Here is an 18,685-nt window from a genome sequence, read left to right on the forward strand (position 1 = left end):
TTTGAATAATTAAATGATTTTTGCACCAATCATCGGGAGCATGCTTAAAAATAAACCAGCACATTTCTGCCATTTACAGTATTCTGAGGTGTGTTAATTAAAGGAACAGTCAAAGCTGGTGTTCTCTGTAATCGATAGAATTCTTCATTCCTACAACACCCAGCATGCATTGCGCTCCTCCCTCTGAAAGGAACGGCCTAGCAAGAGACGTTGGATTGAAATACTACTGTTTCGCTGGAGGCAATGGCTCAGAGCGGTACAGAATCCAAAATATGATAGAATATACCGGTGGATCAGCTAAAAAATCTTCAGGTCTGCAGTCTACATTTCAAAACTGATGATTCTGAACGAGACATGACATCGGAGGCGGGCGTCCTAGATTGAGGAAGTGTAGTTTAGCAAGCTTTCCAGGGCCCATTGGAGAAGCTGATAGCATCCTCCAAAGGCACAGAGCGAAATTGCATTTTTTTCTGCCATCATGGCATTAGCTCCCCATAATAGCACAATAGGACTGAGGTTGAAAATCGGAGAACTGGCCCCTTAATGCCTCTCATTAGGGCTAATACAAAAAGAGAATTTGGGCCATTAGATGAGCACAGAAAGATATGTTGGTGACTTTTGCTACAGTGATAGATTCAATTCCCCACAAGGGCACTAAATAAAAAAAGTGAATTCACAAAAATAAAAACTAATTCACAGTTAAAAAATATGCACCTGAGGGCATTTTCACTTCGTATGGTCTCCTCTCCCCCGCTGGTCAGCATTCAGGTTAGTAATTTCATTCCGCAACCGAGTACACTTGCTGTAGGACTCCGAAGCAGAAGGTGGATGCACCTCAAAATCGAGAAGAAGAAGAGGAGTATCATCAACTACGTAACATCCGGTGTAGAAAAGCATGCGAATCACATGATCCCAAGCCCACACAATGGAGTTGACCTTCGCCCTATGCCTACTATTAATCATATTTTGGAGAAAATCTCATGAACAACCCTCTCACCTACATTCCTATGGTATCAGCCCTGGCCGTGCAGTTCACACATGAACCGTACTCAAGACCACCTTTTCAAGTGGACCTAGGCATGGATAAACAAACCGTGCCCGAGAACGGTACACAGTGTTCAATCAAACGAACTGGACTTTGGGGTCAAGTGTTCTCAGATCCAGGTCCGAGTCCCTATGTGAAAGCCCCCTAAAAACGTGACCAATGATACAGGCATGAAACATGAAATTAAAACTTTAAAATGAGAAGAAAACATAATACACTTTGAGACCTTGAAAATTATGTTAAAAACACGACCTATATCACTGGAGCCCGGCAGACATAACACACTTTTTAGATACTAAAATCACCAAACAAAGGATTACCTTCTAACTGAATTAAAGTTTGAGGTCCTCCAAAAGTCCTTAATGAGTAAGGATTCAACCCACGTATAAATCCATTCTTGTTTACTAAGTTCTTATAATTGAGTCACACTTTTAACCCAACATAAGTAAGCTTCTTACTTACCTGAATAACAAAAAACAAAATGTGTTCAATTTCATATGAATGTGAAACCTTGAAAATAACTTCCATTCACTGATCATTCATATAACTAACTTTAAGGTACCATCATACCAGCTATAACAAAACTGTCAGATTCACTCTTTGCTGCATGTCTGATCCACGCCATTTAGCATGATGGCTATAGGGCAGAATCTTCAGTAAAGTTTTGAAGACAACCTGACACCTTTCCCTACTTTCAGCAGCGTGAAACTGTGACTAAGAAATATAATAATAATTTTTACAAGTGACACCACTTGGCCTGTGAACTCCTTGGTTTTCTGTATCACTTGGCTCCACTTCTGTTAGTGAAGTGTCTTAAAATTGTTTGGCAGCTTTGACTGTAGTTGAGTTTGCCAGAGGGTAATTTTTTTGATCCTGGCTTTCCTTCTTTTTTCTTGTTTTTCTTACTTTGAATTCAGACTTGTTTCTGTGTGTGGCCTTGTTTTGAGCTTTTATCTTTTGAGTGCTCTCATTTTCATTCTAATGAGCAGCTTAATTTCACATCAACAGCCCATCACTGCTGTTCTCATCTAGCAGGTGCATTTTGACAAACTTATTCTGAACTTGCTGTCCATTATATCTAATGCCATTGTTTTTATGTTTATGCGTAAACAGATGATCATTACACAGCACAATTACCAACGTAACATGTTCTTAATATTTGTTTTATAGTTCCTTGTGGAAGAGGTTTTTATGCTCATTAACTGAAGCCTCAATTTTTGCTTTCAATGTGATGTTGGCCACTTGGATTTTTTCACACTAAAATTTAAACTATTTTGGAGCCTTTTTGGGAACCCACTTGCAGACGTACAATAGCTATTTGTAACGGAGTCTCTGCCTCTAAGCTCCTGCACTTTTGCAGCAATCACTGCCAAACACACCAGCCACAACAGACACAGTGCACTGTCTCTGTGTCGTCCTCTGGGTATTGTCGACTCTACCTCCTTCTCGTCAATGGAGGTGGAGCAGCACCTATTTCTCATGAGGTAAGATGTCAAGCTCCCAAACCGCACACACACCTTTGGTTCTTCTCTGCAACTAGATGTCACACTCACACAAGTGTATAATGTGTATAACAAGCGAGTGACAAGTGTATATCTTCGTGTCGTAATAATCTTTGATCTTATATTTACATTAGGTAGCCAGCAGTGTAAATGTCCCACGTCAGATACCGTAGCTCCAGGCCTGCTGTAGCACCTCTTGCTTCCGTAATTTTAATGCAAGTTATTTCAGTATATAAGCAGTCTAGGTTAGTGCACGTTATGCTACTTTTCTGCCTTGTCCTCCCTTTGTGGCCTAGCAGGAAATCTGGTGCTGCTGTAGACTTGTCCTTGTCTCTCCTGAGCATGCTATGACGAAGTGGTCCCGCTCATCAGCAAGCCTTGCAATACTGCTTTGGATGTGCTGTGAGGAGCCGTTGAGGTTGTGCAAGACTTTATATTGGTAAGATTGGTTACTACTGTTGGTTTAATTTTGTGTTGTTTATTTTGTTATTGTGTTATTGTGTATTTTTGTCTGTACAATTCTGACTGAGTATATAAAGATGGTCGATGTGTCTACATCTACTCTCATTGTACGTATTTGAAGCCAAAACACCCCCCCCCCCCCCCGATGTGGGTGCTGCCATCTTGCGCTGGTGACATCTTTTGGAGTCAGAGAGCCGTGGTAACAATGTCCTGTCCCACCCACTTACCAAAACACATTTAACTTACCGAGAAAAAAAACAAAAAAAACCCAGCAAAGATCCTGCAGCTTCTTGTGTTGGTCTGAAGCAAATGTTCACAGATATGGGAACTTCAATGACTAGTGATTGTTTTAGTCACGTCTCCCTTCGCCGTTCCTCCTTTACTCTGCTTATCCAGGACAGATCAGCAGCAGGAGCCGTATTTGTCAACAGAGCTGTCAATCATGGCATTCAACGTGTCAGAAAAATTAACACTTGGACGTAAATCTAAATGATCAGAACTAACTACGATGACAGAAACCATGTTCAAAGACCCTCTCCCGTGAAAATCAAGTGTTTAACCTTGTAAACATCTCCATGTGGTGTTTTTCATATGCTACAAGACATATCGGAGACAACATAAGCAGTCATCTCCATGGCTGGGCCTGTCTGCTTTTAAACTGCAGTGTAGCAAGGGCAGGCTGAACAACACGTTTTTTTAAATTGGCAGGTTTGAGACGTCACAAACCTAAGGAGCCAGTCCCGTTAATGGACAGGGTAACACTATGCATTATGTGCAACCTATTATATATTATGGGCAACCACTACCGTAATGTGAGAGCCAGCTGTAACCGTCACTGTAATTTTTACAAACTCACTACTGACTACTAACTTTAACATTACTACTACTGATTTCTAAATTAATATATTATAGAATACTAAAAGTTTCCACTAAACAATGGCAGAGACGTGATTTGTTTTCAGCTGACATTTTACGAAAGGAGAAACGTAGTACATAGTGCATAGACTATGCAGATTCAGGAATTTTTAATGAGGGAGAAGGAGGAGATGCCTTGGGAGGATTTTTACAAGGTAATTAAACGTATTTTGCAAATAAATCATGTCAGACACCATTTATTATTTCAAGCAGAGCATTTTACACATCTTAAAGTGTGACTCATGTCCCATCTGTGAACACGCAGTAGGTCGGCTACCTATACTGCAGCCAGTCAGCAGGGGGCGATCCAAAAATTTTTTCGCTTCACTTTTAGGGAGCTGTCGTGTCGTCCATCTTTTTATACAGTCTACGGTCTGTATTTAGAGAGCCTTGATTCTAATTCAGATTCTGATGGAAGATTTGTTTCGTTTGCTTTGGATTTATTTTCATTTGGTTGAGTTGTTTTGTTGCATATCTTCCTTCGTTCTTTGTGTCGTATTTTGTGTATAGGTTAAAACTATTCGTTCCCTCCCTGGATCTGCATCTATACACTGAACTTGTTTTATATTTCTTTGAGGGTTGTCGGCCCAGGGGTGCAAGTGCTGTATTCTTGAAAGAAGACCTTGTCTCTGACTCTGATCGACTACCACTGCACTCTCCAATTTAATCTGTAGGATTTAGCTGCTACTTATTGGGTTTGGGGATAGTTAAAGGGTTATTTCCACTAAAAATTACTCGCTAAATCAAGGCTCCCTTTGGGGACAAGCCACGATTACCTTTAATCTTTGTGCAAACCTTCAAAGTCAGTCCAACCAACATTATTTCAATTACCAGGAGGTACTTTTCTCAGTTATCTAACACCTCGCAGAGCTAAGTACTGCATGCCCTTTGAAAATAACTAGACAGCAGTTGTTCTGTTCTAACTACACAACAACCCCTCACTTCAAATTACTTCCTTTTTCACAATAGCTGTAGTATCAGTAATGATATGCTGTTCTGCTGCTTTGCTACTTTCCTACACCAATTTATGTTGCAAATTTCCTGAGGTATAAATTGGATTAGTGACAGTTCATACATTTCAGTGTCACCACTATGTTTTGTTATTTTCTGTTTCATTAGCACCTACCAGGTGTATTCACCCATGGGTAAAGTAGCTTTGCTATTATGGAACATCATTTGATTTCCAAAGCAATCTCTGGTTTGGATTCTAAGGTGAGAATTGCTTTCACCAAAGTGACTTGTAAAGAAGTGCATTAATAATAATACATGAAGTGGGGGAACTGTGTTATATGGTGTATTGGCAACAAAACTTTGTTTCTATCTGCAAAAACAAGTCCCTATGTAATATCACGTCTGGCACCTAGAGTGTGTAGTGTTATTATCTTAATTTCAAAGCAGTCCATCTGGGGAAGAAAAACAGGGAGCTGGTGCATGAAATGAGATGTTCAAATAGGAAAACGCATTTTATTAATGTATTCAATCTGAAAAAACAACAGGGAGTGTTAATACAGCATGGGATTCCTACATTACTGTATACATTATTTTTTCTGAACAGAAGTGTTTGCTATTGCATAAGTCTGCACCCTAGTTTCCACAAACAAATTACTCCCCTATTTATATCAATTAACATAATTAAAAATGGCTTATCATACATTATATTGGAAAGGACCTTACTGTTATTCTTCTTGATGTTTTTGTCATTGTGTCCAGTTTATATCTCTATACTTGCATCCCATATATACATTTTTTTTTTGCACTCTTTACTACTTTGTTCTGCAACTGCTGCACAACATTTCCCCTCAGGATTAATGAAGTTGTATTCCATCTTATCTTTCTCATGATATCTCCTTTCACGTCTCGGACCATTTTTATATGTTCATTCCTATTTCTACAAAAGGATGGGTTTCTGCTGTGCGTGCTATTTGTCTGCAGCAGCCTGCAGACTTTCACACATTCACCGATGCAAGGGATCTATGACGACTTTATAATGTCTCTGGACCCTCTTCTATACAACAAACAGCCAAGAACCTGGAAACAGAACATGAAAGGTGCATGGATCACACAGTCATTGTTCTCAGCGTAGACTGTTTGTTTCTCTCTCTTCATGTGTCCTTGAGATGCATGATGGAAATACATGCCTCACAGAGAGTTGGTTCGTCTGATGCAAAATACAATCAGAACATAAAGCAAAGACTTTCTGGATTTAAGTCAAACATGCAATTGTCATGCTCGCTGCACATGACAAGTGATTTCACGCCATAAGGCTAAAAAAAAACAGAATGAAACTTTTTTTTTTTGTTCTGAATACCGATAATACCTTTACGAAAAACATCAATATGCCTTTGTGGTTGGAAAGAGATTTCTTCCCCATGTTAAGCCCAGGATTGCATGCCATATCTGTCATGCTATAACCATGCCTGCAAGAAAACACGCTCACTCTATCCCTCATGCAGTATGGGAGAGAGACACATACATATTAATCACTCCGGCTCTGACAGACTTCTCGTGCTTGCTCAGGGATGATTGGCAGCTCCTGAAAGAGGACATATTGCACCCTTATTGGATGATGGGAAGATTTTAATACAGTATGTTGTGTGGGTGTTTGTGTGTGAGGGAGAGATTGGGGGCTGAGGAAGAAGACGATGGTCAATAGTTTATAATAATTCCTGTGGGAAGACAGATCTAATGTCAGAAGTATCATTTTAATTTCACATAAAGGACACATATCCTTGAGAAAATGTAAATAATCTTATCCTTGTACAATGGAAGAAAAATAAAAAAGGAAATAAATAATAACAACAACAAACATGAATACCATCAGTGGATATGTCCAACATACAAAAGGAATACTGACGTTAATTTTAGCAATGTTCCACACAGTGACATACTTAGATTTTTGGTCGTCTCACAGCTAGAAGGTCCCTGGCTCAAATCCCGGTTCATCCACATGGATATCTGTGGAGTTTGTATATTCTCCCTGTGCATGCGTGGGTTCCCTCCGGGTACTCCGGCTTCCTCCCACAGTCCAAAGACATGCTCTTTCGGTTAATTGGCGACTCTAAAATTGCCTGTAGGTGTGAATGTGAGCGTGAAAGGTTGTCTGTCTCTCTGTGTCAGCCCTGTGATTGACTGGCGATCAGTTCAGGATGTACCCCGCCTTTCACCCAATGTAAGCTGGGATTGGCTTCAGCTCCCCCCGCTACCCTGAACAGGACAAGCGGTATAGATGATGGATGGATTGGATTTACCTTTGACACAAAATATGACACCCTCCTCACATTATGCACAAACTTTTTCTGCCTTACATGGAGCATCTATGTGGCAGGGTAAATGCAATGGGTTTAATAAGGGAACTCTGAAAGATCTAAAAGCTTCTACCTGGATGAGCCTGATCAAAATCTTCCGTTTGTGTCTGTCAAAATAAAAGCAAAATCATTGTGCAACAATCAGTAGACTGTATAACAGTAGGTATGCATGGTAAGCACTGAGTGTGTGACTCAGTGTGTAAGACTGACAGGAACTCAGCAGATTTGCGCAGCATTGCACACAGCTGATGCCTGCTCTTCTTGCCAGCTGTCTTGCTTTTGATTTGCAACAGTGTAACTACTAGTGGCATTAGACAAGGCAATGTTGCTGGCTCTTTTTGAGGCTTCAAAGGGACAAAAGTTACTTGTTCCGCAGCTAGATTGTCCTTATTTGTCTGGGATGATAAATTATTACCATATCATTTTATATGAGCATAATCAGTTGGATGATTAGCCTCAGGTCTCTTCCATGGCTATCTTCATGAGACGAACGTAATGGAGAAAACAGGCTATGAGCTTTTTTAATGAGAGCTTTGAGATACAAAGAGACACTCAATTTTGTTCCGCAATACCAACAGTCCTGGGGCGAATGAGAAAGCTACACATTTGTATGATTTTATGCCTCTTTATAACAAATCGTGTGATAGTGCGTGTATGGCTGCCTATGTGTGCCTGCACGTGTGCTTGTGGGTGTATTTTCTTTATTTATTTCTCATTTTAATTTGAGCACGAAGGCTTGCATTTGCATGCCGACAAGCATGTGTGCATTATTTGTTAGTATTCTCTGCATGCAGAAGGCGAGAAATGTGAGAAATATGTGCTTCATGATAAATTCTTTCAGCATTTAATTACATATCAGTAACGGCACAGAATCTCCTTTCATTAATAATGTATTATGAATGTATTTTGATGCTAGTACTCATTTGTTACATGCATATCATAAATAATGCTCATTACTGAAAATAGATAAAGTAAGGAACTCGATATGTGACCCTTTCATTTTATTTCAGTGTGTCCAGAGGAAATATTTCATCTTTTAAAAAGCATTGCCGTTCTTTAATCACGAATTGGGATGTGAACAAAGAACAAAAATGAGCCTTATGGACCAATAACTCCCTCAATTATTTTTACTCAAATGAAGAGTTGAAGAGTGCACAGCCAGCATCCTAAAATAGCACAATAGATAAGGCAAAGAAAGTCTCTTTAATGCTTTAGAATGCAAATTTTCTAGTTTATACTAATTTAGATTATAATTAGTGTGAAAATGTGTGTATGTGTGTGTTTGCATTTGATTGATCTGCAATTCTTCATCTGCTTCTGGCAGAGGAAAGATGATGAAATGGGCAAATGTCGTATTTATCTTGTATTCAAAGTCCTGATCAATTGCAATGTTAAGAGACATTAAAAGCCACATGTCTATCGCAAAAAATGATTGGACCTGCTTAACATCGGTTGTTTTATTTTATGATAAGTCTTTCATAATGTCGTATAGAGCTCATTAAAAAAGCCTTAACCGTGCATACATGTCAGTGGCTGTTTCTGATCTGCATGCTAACTATTTTCACACCTATGACCAGACAAAATCCTCCTCCTTTTTTTCATAATATTCATATTATTATAAGTTTGCACCACACCGAATTTCATTGACCCATTGCAAACTAATAGCTGAAGTTCACACATATTTTTCCTCTTTGATTTCTGCGGGTTGACAGAAAACCGCTCGCTCATCAGAGGCAGGGCACTGGAGAGTTGCAGATGACAGTTCTGGGCTGATCCATTACCACTTTGCCCCGGGCTTAATTACCATCTCCCTGCAGTAACATGCAACACTCTCTCCTTTCAACGCAATCTCGCACTAACTTTTCAGTGTGGTTGCAGCAGGAGTAGCACCTCTGTTTCTCCTGCATTAACAATCCGCTCCCTCTGGGGCCTCTTGTGGAGCACACCTGCATGCATACAAACAACAATTACAGAGCCATCTTGATGATCACTGGTGATGAATTCCGCTTTGGAGCTTGTTATTTCCCTCTGGGATTTGGTGGCAGTGCAAAAGCAGAAGCAGAAGCACGCCTGCCTTGCCATGATGCCACGTGTCATTTTTGACAAGTCCCGGGGATAAAGAAAGCAGGCATAAAGCTTTAAATCAAATTGGTCACACAGCCTTGCCAATCACTGTGGACAACACATGCAGGCTCACAACCAAGGTGAAGCTGCTGTTACGTGTCTCGGCGGTGAGCAATCTCCCTGTGCTCTAAAATGGAAATGAAACTGTTACACACCCACATCTATTGAGGAAGGGATTTGCGTGGGCCGAGGTACAACTATACTCGATCGCCACAGTGGGAGAAGCTTTAGCTTTGCCCTTCTTCAAAGTGAGATTTACAAAAAGGAAATGCTTGGCTAGGTTTATTCAAAAGAAGCTCCTGATGGTGGGAAGACAAAAGGTACTTCACACTATCCTCCCTGGGGCACATGTACTCTAAAGCTCCTCTTCTCTGCTTTACTCCTTATTCTAAGTACATGTTCCCCCCCTAGAGTGCACTGCACTATTTCCTGCTCCTGTCTCCCTCGCTCAATCTTTTACCTTTTCCTTTTTTTCTTCATTCTTTCTGTTCCTAGCCTTATTCCTCTCATTTAATTTCCCTTGTCTTCTCCCTGTATGCTCTTTGCTGCGCTTCTGCATCTTTCTCCTTCTGCTTCCCTCTTTCACCTTCAAGTTCCGCTCTCTCTCTCTCTCTCTTTTACCTCCTGCTTTCCCTCGCTCTCTGCGCCCTCTATCCCCCCTCTCTCTCTCCATGTCTGTCTAGCCACGTGTTGGCTAGCTCAGAGCAAAACCCTCTATTAACAGAAGCCAAGGCCAGATGGCGGCTCAGAGATGGATCATATCAACTCTGTTCTCAGTGAGTTCCAGACATTTTCTTTTTTCTGGGCATCTCAAAAATAACTTGCACTTTACCATTTCACCTAAAAACCCAGAGTGGGACTTGTTACTTAAATTATCATTTTGTACTAGCACAGGAAAGATCAGAGAAACCAAATATACTTATGTCCAACATTGCTGTCATTCATCAGTAAAAACTTCGTCCAACACTTTAAAAACACTAATAAAACACTGAAACACTTTTATCTAGTGTACTGAGACGGCATCAATTAAAGGACTGTAAGCGTTTTATGTAGTTTTGGACATTCCTTTTCATTACACACTTGTTAAAATATAACTTCTGTTGTGTACCTTCACTAAAGGCTGTCAAACTGTTATAGTTCTTGTTAACACACAGACTTCAAATCCCCCTAGGACAGTATTTATTCCCAGAGGGGACTTGTGGCTGTAGAAAGAGAAATGTAACATGTTTGTGAATCCCAGAAGAAGAGAAGCAGGTATGATATATCCGCAGGGAGAAAATCCTGCAGTTTGTCTAATGAGGCATAGCAACACTGCACACTTTGGTCAGTTCGGGAGATGAGCGTGAAATCCCCCATTAAATAATGTGAATCTCACATTAAGTGGCCCTCCTGAGGCAAAGTGTCCGTAGTAGGGATCACTGACTCAATTAATTCAGTTACTCCGAAAGTTTCCCTCCAAATCAAGGACTTGTTTTAATGCCGTGTGTGTCAAAACGCCCGTCTGTCTCATCTTTGTTGTCAGTGTGCATGTGTCTGTTTCAGTGGGTATCAGAAATGAGTGCCCCAGTGCACACGGGGGTTGAGGCTGACTGACTTTGCCCTCGATACGAAAAACAAGCCATCTATTTCCTGTTTTGTGAATCCATGTCTTTGCCTGCTGTGCCGTGGTGATTGTCAGGTAACATTTACAAAGCCCCCTCCTCTCTCTTTCTATCTGTTTGCCATGCTAAAGCTTCACTCTTTGCCATTTTCCCCCCCTCATCCTCCTCTGTCCTTTTCCTTTACTGAAACAAGTTCATTGTGATTCGGAATGCAGTTCCACGGCTCAATGGGTTCTGTTTGAAATGAGATTTGAGAGAGTGAGCATGAGAGAGAAAGACAGAGAACCTCGCGTCTTGATGAATAAAAGATGGAAGCGCTAGCGTCTTATAAACAACAACAGAGCATAATTAGTTCAGTTCTTTTTTTATTTTAGGAACACTTTATGTGACATTTCCTTTGTGTGGCTGCTTTCATCATGCGCGTCCTGCCTGCTTTACATGTTGTGTGGGCTTCCTCTCCCTCTGCCATGTAAGCCGACAATAAAACTGGAATAATATTTGCGATCTATGCAAATGTACGTGCTGACATACATTCCGGCACACTCTCACTCTCCCAGTTTACTGTTGTAGTGTGGTTTGCCTATATGTATACAATGAATGACTAACTTGTTACAACAAACCAGTAGTGCAAATGATGCTAATTATTCATGTTGCTTACATATAATCTTGTTAAAACAGCTTATATGTGTATTATTCGTGACATGTATGAACCAGGCTTGTTATCTGTCAAATTGTGTCATAAACAAAATCAAATTTAAAAAATACTTGATTAAAGTCTACGTTTGAAAATGAGCAATATTATCAATAAAACGCTACTGTAGCTCATGCAATTTTATTTTATTCTTTTATATGTATCTTATGTAAACTGTAATCTGTTTTTTAAGACTGTCCCCATCTTAAAAGACTCCTACGTAAAGCACAGCTTTTGATAATAAGGCGTTTTTTAGGTGCAACCTAATCTGTTCAGCTGATCTAATTGAGGACAGCTGGAGCTTATGAGCATTCAATTATTGACATGAGGTATTCAAATTAGAGGCAGTGAGAGGTGAGATTCCATGAAAGAAAAGTGGTGAAGTCTGTATTTAAACAAAGACAAAAGTATATAACAAAAATTACTGTTCTCATCAACATGTGAATTAACATTAGCCTGACAAATCAACTTAAGCTCTAAACACAGGTAAATACAAGATATCAATTAAATACTACTGGTCATAATCTCATTAGTTTCTGGATGTAACTATTGTGCTGTAGTGCATATATGGCACAACAAGGACTACAAGTTGTGCCAAATGGCAAAACTTGCCACTCGTATACACTTGGATCTTCTTCCTCCAAAGTCTCTCCATACAAACCGGAGGAGGGGATGATCCATGGGCAAGAGGCGCACCTGGTGAAACATGCCCTTTATGTCACCAATCACTGCTACTGGCTGTTGTCTGAAGCGGAGTAGCACTCCCAGTAGGGAAGGTCCAAGACTCGGGCCAGCCAGTAAGTTGGCGTTCAAGTCCTGCCCATGATGCTGGAAGGAGCAGTTGAATACCAGATGATGCTTGCCACTGGGTTGACAATATGGTGTGGTAAGAACCAGGATTCTTGAGAATCAGCCACAGATTCAGGGTCCACCTTGACCACATAGCCAGCATTCAACAGCTTTCCCCATTTCCTCTTTGTACACACTTGGTCATACATGGGTCTCTCTAGAACCTTCGCTCCATACTTGAGAGTAGGGATAGCACTGATTGTTTTGTAGCACAGAGAGAAGGGAATCTAGGATGTCGGAGCAAAGGAGTTGCATATCTTAGTTGTCCATCAACTTCCACTTGTCTCGTCATTGTATTCAGGAGCTGGAGGGCATATATACTGAGCTTCGACCTGGTCACTTCCTTTTCATTTCGATGAGGGAAGGATTCTAATTGGCACAATTTCACAACGTTCCTCATCAGTTCATCTGCATCCGATAAGGAAGGGGTAGCTGTGAAAAGGCATTGTTGCCTCCAGGAAGAATGTGACGGCAGAACGGTGGGTTCTTGAATGGCCCATCCCAGAGCAGAAAGGACAGCTATTGGAGCTCCTGCCCGGCCAGCACAGATTGGTTGTATGGACACAATCAACTATGGATAATCAGAGCCAATGAAAACAGGGGGCTGAACCTTCTGGAGCTGGGGCAAAGGCAAACGCTGAAGGTGAGGGTAACGTTGCTGCAGATCTTCCACAGGACTTTCTGTCCTTCCTACTAAGAACTTCCGGTTGGCCCTCCAGACCAAGAAGTTGGGCTGCTGCTGGTAAAATAATGGACCGCTCTGACCCGTCATCCAAGATAGCATATGTTTCAAGTTGCTTGTTGTTACCATGGAGGGTGACCGGAACAACTTTGAAGATGACACGAGGGGATCTGTTCAGCTGATCTAGGAAAAGATTTGCTGATTTGCCGGTGTACTGACCATCATGATAGTGCTCTCCACCGCTGCTATGATGTCATGCAGGATGGTTAGATGGATATCCTTACAGACAGTACAGGGTTTCTGCAGTGTACAGGCCTCAGGAGCATGTGTTCTGCAACATTTCCAGCAAAGTTTGTTCTCAGTTATCCATTGTGTTTTCTGGATGGTTGATAGTTTGGTGAACTCTGGTCAGCTATTGAGGAAATGTTCTTTGTTATTGCAAAAGGGACAGAATGGAAAGAATTTCGGTTTCTTTAGCTTCTTAGATGGCCGGAAGTGGACTCTGACAGTGAGGGAAAAATCTTCTTTTGTGCATTGGTGAGATACATAGAAACCTGTTTTGCATAACTCCTCTGTGGCTGTAATGTCCTCATCCTTTCCACCTCCCGTCCGTCTTTATCAGGTGTATTTAAGACAGCTGCTCGATTTGCAATGCGCCTGGAATGGGCTTTCATCTGCAGCCAAATTGAAAGGTCTTGCAGTGTGTACCTTTGTTCCATTCCATCTCATATGATGCCTCTTTGCAAACAATGTTCCACAAAGGAATCACGATAGTTGGCAGGCAGTTTGCTGATTAGTCCATCCACATGTGACCCACACTTCATTTCATTTTCATTGTCTCCCTCCAGAGATCTCAGTAAGCCAATCAGAGCATGAATAGACAGTGAAAATTCCTCAAAGGCGTCAACATCTCCAGGGGCACTGAGAATGCTGTTCATCTCGCTTTGAATCAACTGGCGTGGTTGTCCATACTTAGTCTCCAGGGCTCTCATGGCTAAGGAATATGGCTGGTTATCATAGATGTAAGCTCTGACTAGCTTGTATGCACTTGGATGTTTGAGATGATCCAAGATGAGCTGATATTTGTTTTGCTCTGAAAGATGAGTCTGGTTACCAAGTAGATTATCGAATGCCATTCTTAATAACAGGAAGTCACTTTCCTTACCAGAGTCAAAGTAAGGCAAACGAGGTTTGGGTATGCCATATGTAGCTGCAACCAGAAGCTCTGTTAAATTAGGCTGGATCATTGTTTATTGAGGTAGAGGTTGTTGCTGGTTTGGTTACTGAGCAGTATGTGCTACATTGACTAATACTTGAGGATGCTGAATTTGGAATATGAAATGATGGGAGGAAGAGGCCAGCTGACTGTCCTGCTGGGTGAATGACGGACCATAAGATTGATATGAAGCTGGATGAGCTCCTGCTGGATCAGGTAGGTGGTATGACGTACCTAAAGATGACCGTGATGGCTGCTGAGGAAGACAGTATGTTCGTTGAGGAAAGAATTAAGTTAATGAATATACACTCGGATTCTGTTGCGGTGCAGAGTAGGGGGCTTGTGGAACAGCATGTCCTGAAGTGTGTTCTTGAGGTTGAGGTTGTATGAATGAGGACTCCTCTCTTTCTGTCTCCAGATTTTGATTAATTTCACCTGCCGGCTGCGCAGCCTTTTCAGGGGATGGGAGGAGCTGTTTGGTCAGAGAAGAACCTCCTTCAGACCCGTGTACAGAAGATAAAGGTTGAAAAGTGTGTGTTTGGAAGTCTTGTACATCATTAATTTTATCTCCTCCCTGCCTAGTATCAGTTTTCTCCCCTTACAGCAAAGATGATATAAGTTTTGCTTCTTCATACTCCCTTTCCAGCTGCCTAAGCGTCCTAGCTCTTGACAGTCTGGTTGTTAAAGCCTCTCGGGACCGGCTAGCCTCACGAGCCTGGTCATCCATTGTCCTGTAATATGTTTCCGCCTGTTCCTCCTCCTGTTGTTGTTTATAGAACTCATCCAGTTCCATACTTTTAAGTTTCTCCTCTAGTTTGGCAGTTTGAATTGGGTCCAGTACTTCCCTTAAGGACTGATTAGAGCCTCTGCTTCGGAAAGAGGAGGAGGAGCTGTGCCTCGAACTCTTTTCCTCTTGTTGGTCTCTTTCTGTTTGTGTGTGCTTGTGTTTGTCTCTGCCTGCATGTTGCCACACTGTTGAATCTGTCACATAGTCCTATAAGTAGGCGGGGGCTCGTCTCGCCCTGCCTCTCCCCGGGCCCAATGTTGTTGTCTTAGGTCTGGCCCCTTTATCAGACTGAGAAGCAGAAACAGCTCCATGCTGCCGGTGTAGGCCAGTCAATCCAGACACATTATCATTAGGTCCAAATGAGCGGGCTTGGCTTAGGTTATCCTCACTCATATTTCATTTGAATGTCATATCCGGCTCGAAGGACCATGTTTTAGGTGTAACCTAATTGAGGAGGGCTGGAGCTTATGAGCATTCAATTATTGACATGAGGTATTCAAATTAGAGGCAGTGAGAGGTGAGATTCCATGAAAGAAAAGGACTTTATTCACAGTTGCACCTTAACTTGTCAAGTGGTGAAGTCTGTGTTTAAACAAAGAGAAAAGTATACAACAAAAATGACTCTTCTCATCAACATGTGAATTAACATTAGCCTGACAAATCAACTTAAGCTCTAAACACAGGTAAATAAAAGATATCAATTTATCAATTAAATACTAAATAAGGTCACATTGAGCCTAACAAACAAATGGCATCATCAAACTAGTCCTTAGATCATAACTCACTTTTGACGCACTTGACAGGCAAAGGAGAACACATGTCTGGCTGGTTGCAGAGCAAACCGAACAATGGGCTCTCTCCCCATTTATAAGAGTCCTGATTTTGAGGAGATGAACTTGAGCTGTGCATAATTGAGTCCAGCCAGCACAGGTGTGCATGTTGCTCCTCCCAGAACGTAGAGGAATCATGGCAGACATGAAAGATTCCAACAAGGCTGTTTGTCTTTTACAGGAAACACACCTGTAATTTGGGTGCACTTAATTTTTCCTTTGGAATCTCTGTTAGCTGTCATATTAATGGGCTATTAGTCAAACCTTTTGCAGACTACTTATTGGCTTTTTACATCATGAATCCTCCATAAAGCTTTATTTGATTGCAGTTAGGCTACATTCTTTTCAATGGGGAGTTTCCATAACTTTATATTCTCCACGTAAAAAGCAAAGTCAGTATATGTATCTGTCAGTAAAGACTTAAGTGCGACAGTGAGGCTTAACATATGTTGAACACCGGGGAACGTAAAATAAATCCTAAAACTTCCTGCTCTGTTTGTCTCAGACTGTGCCGTTGTCTGACGATGCTCAGGAGTCTCTCCACATATCTGCTCTGTGGAATGTGGCCTAGTCTAAATGGCATCTGTGATATCCCTGGAGCACCTTATGCGAGGCTGATGACAGCATGTGTTTGTCTTTCCTTCTTTTGCTTGCTACCCCATACATACACACTAACAGACAAACAAACACACACAGCGCACCTTCCTAATCCTTAATTCCACTCCCCCGCCCACTGTTGATGCTTTGGAGTCAGAGCCCTGTAAAGTCTTTAGCCCCAGGTGCTGCCTCAGGGTCTGAGCAGTGGTGCGGGCAGGCACGGGGTAGCTGAATCAAAGGATGATTGTGGCGAACATATGTGTATTAATGCGTGTTTGTTAGGTGTGTTATTCAAACACCTTTCTGCGACTCTTACCTTCCAACCCCTGCTACCTGCTCTTTAAATATCCAACCTTTCCACTCGCTGTTTTTGTTCATCAGACACCCTGAGAGTGCACTGAGTGCATTCAATTAGCAGAGAAGTTGAAGCAGACGTGAAGGTCTGCACCACGCAGAACTCCCACATGACACTGCTAGCATACCGATCTAGACCAAATCACCTTCACCCGTCTGCTTACAACAAAGGTCTCATCGGAGTTCTAAATCTTTCATTCAGTTTGAGTCTGCAGTCGGATAAAATTGTTTCTTTAAAGCCATGTCCAACAGGAGCAGTTTAAGGCCTTAATTACATTTTTTTCCCAGAGAAACACTCAGATAATTAAAATACACAAAGGCAGTACTGATGGGGCTAATGACCACAGCCCACATCTTTTATTCAGTATTTGTTCATATTGTGAAATAGGAGGAATGCTTAATTCAAAATCAAAACATTTAAATACTGCAATCAATTATTTCCAGTATCTACAGCTGTACAAATGGCATTCATTTTCAAACAGCAAAGAAACCTTTGTTGCATAACTCACAAAAAGAGGATCTACAAACTAATCATCTTTTAGAAAAGCTCAAAGGTATTATGTCTCAATCAAAAGCTGTTGTAGACAAAATAAATAACCCTGAACTCTATCCATCCAATTATCATCTTAGATCACAAACCAATAAGCTTCAATTTAGTCCAACAAAACTGTTTCTTTTCCAGACAAAGGACACACTTTATAAAATAAGACGGTGCCATAGAAATGTCACCATCTGTGCTATTACAAACAGCAGAGATTGTTCTCGTTTTTTTCAAAATCCACATGCTGAAAAAAATTACAACAACACACCTGACTCCCCCACAGAGCAAAGTCAAAATAAGATACAGAAAGAAAAATGAAATTAATTAAAGAATAATTATACAAATAACAATGCAGTTATGCTTCTAATACTCGGTAAACCAATAAAATTTTGCAAGTCAAACCATAAAATCAAAATGGCTTATCAGAGCGTTCTGCGTATTAATAATTGTCCATCTGAACTTAAATGAACCTGCTTCTTTGGTACCAACAGAGCAATGATTGTGGGCCACAACTGTTACAAATGCATGCAGACATTTGGAATATCATGACACAACACCCAAACCAAAAAAAAGTAGCGCAAGAAAACATCCTACTCCCTCACAGAGCACACCCAAACGAGATACATAAAAAAGTGAAATTCAACCTGAAGTTAAGTGATAATGATACAGTAATGTTTCAGGCACCTGATAAAACTGTGCATTTTGTGCAAGGTAGGTTAAAAAATGAGAACTGTCCACAACTGTCCCCAAAAAGAACCTTCACTTTCTCAAAAAAAAGCAATGTTTGTGGGCCACATCTGCTACAAATTAAAGTTGGAATTCTATGACACTACACCCCATCAACCAGCAAACACAGACTGAAGTGCTGCCCAAGGGAAAACATTGAGCGTTCCATTTTTGAAGGACATAGCTGATGTTCAGCCTGTGCTTTTTGGCAGTGACACTGTATACGTCAGCACCATCCTTTCTACCATCTGTGTAAAGGGGCAACTGAAGATAAGCCTGACTTGTTCTGGACAATACCTTTGCACCTTGTCGATTTGCAAATTGTACATGTTGTACCCTTAAATAGGGGAAATAGTAGTGAGATAAGAATGATAATGAGAAGAATGAAAGCAGCTCTTGCCCCCACTTGTCTGTACTGAGTGATATTACAATGCAATCTGTAATAAACAAATGCACAT

Source organism: Semicossyphus pulcher, unplaced genomic scaffold (genome assembly GCF_022749685.1).
Source record: "Semicossyphus pulcher isolate SPU_LCO1_2020_fin unplaced genomic scaffold, fSemPul1.0.p SCAF_19, whole genome shotgun sequence".
Lineage (NCBI taxonomy): Eukaryota > Metazoa > Chordata > Actinopteri > Labriformes > Labridae > Semicossyphus > Semicossyphus pulcher.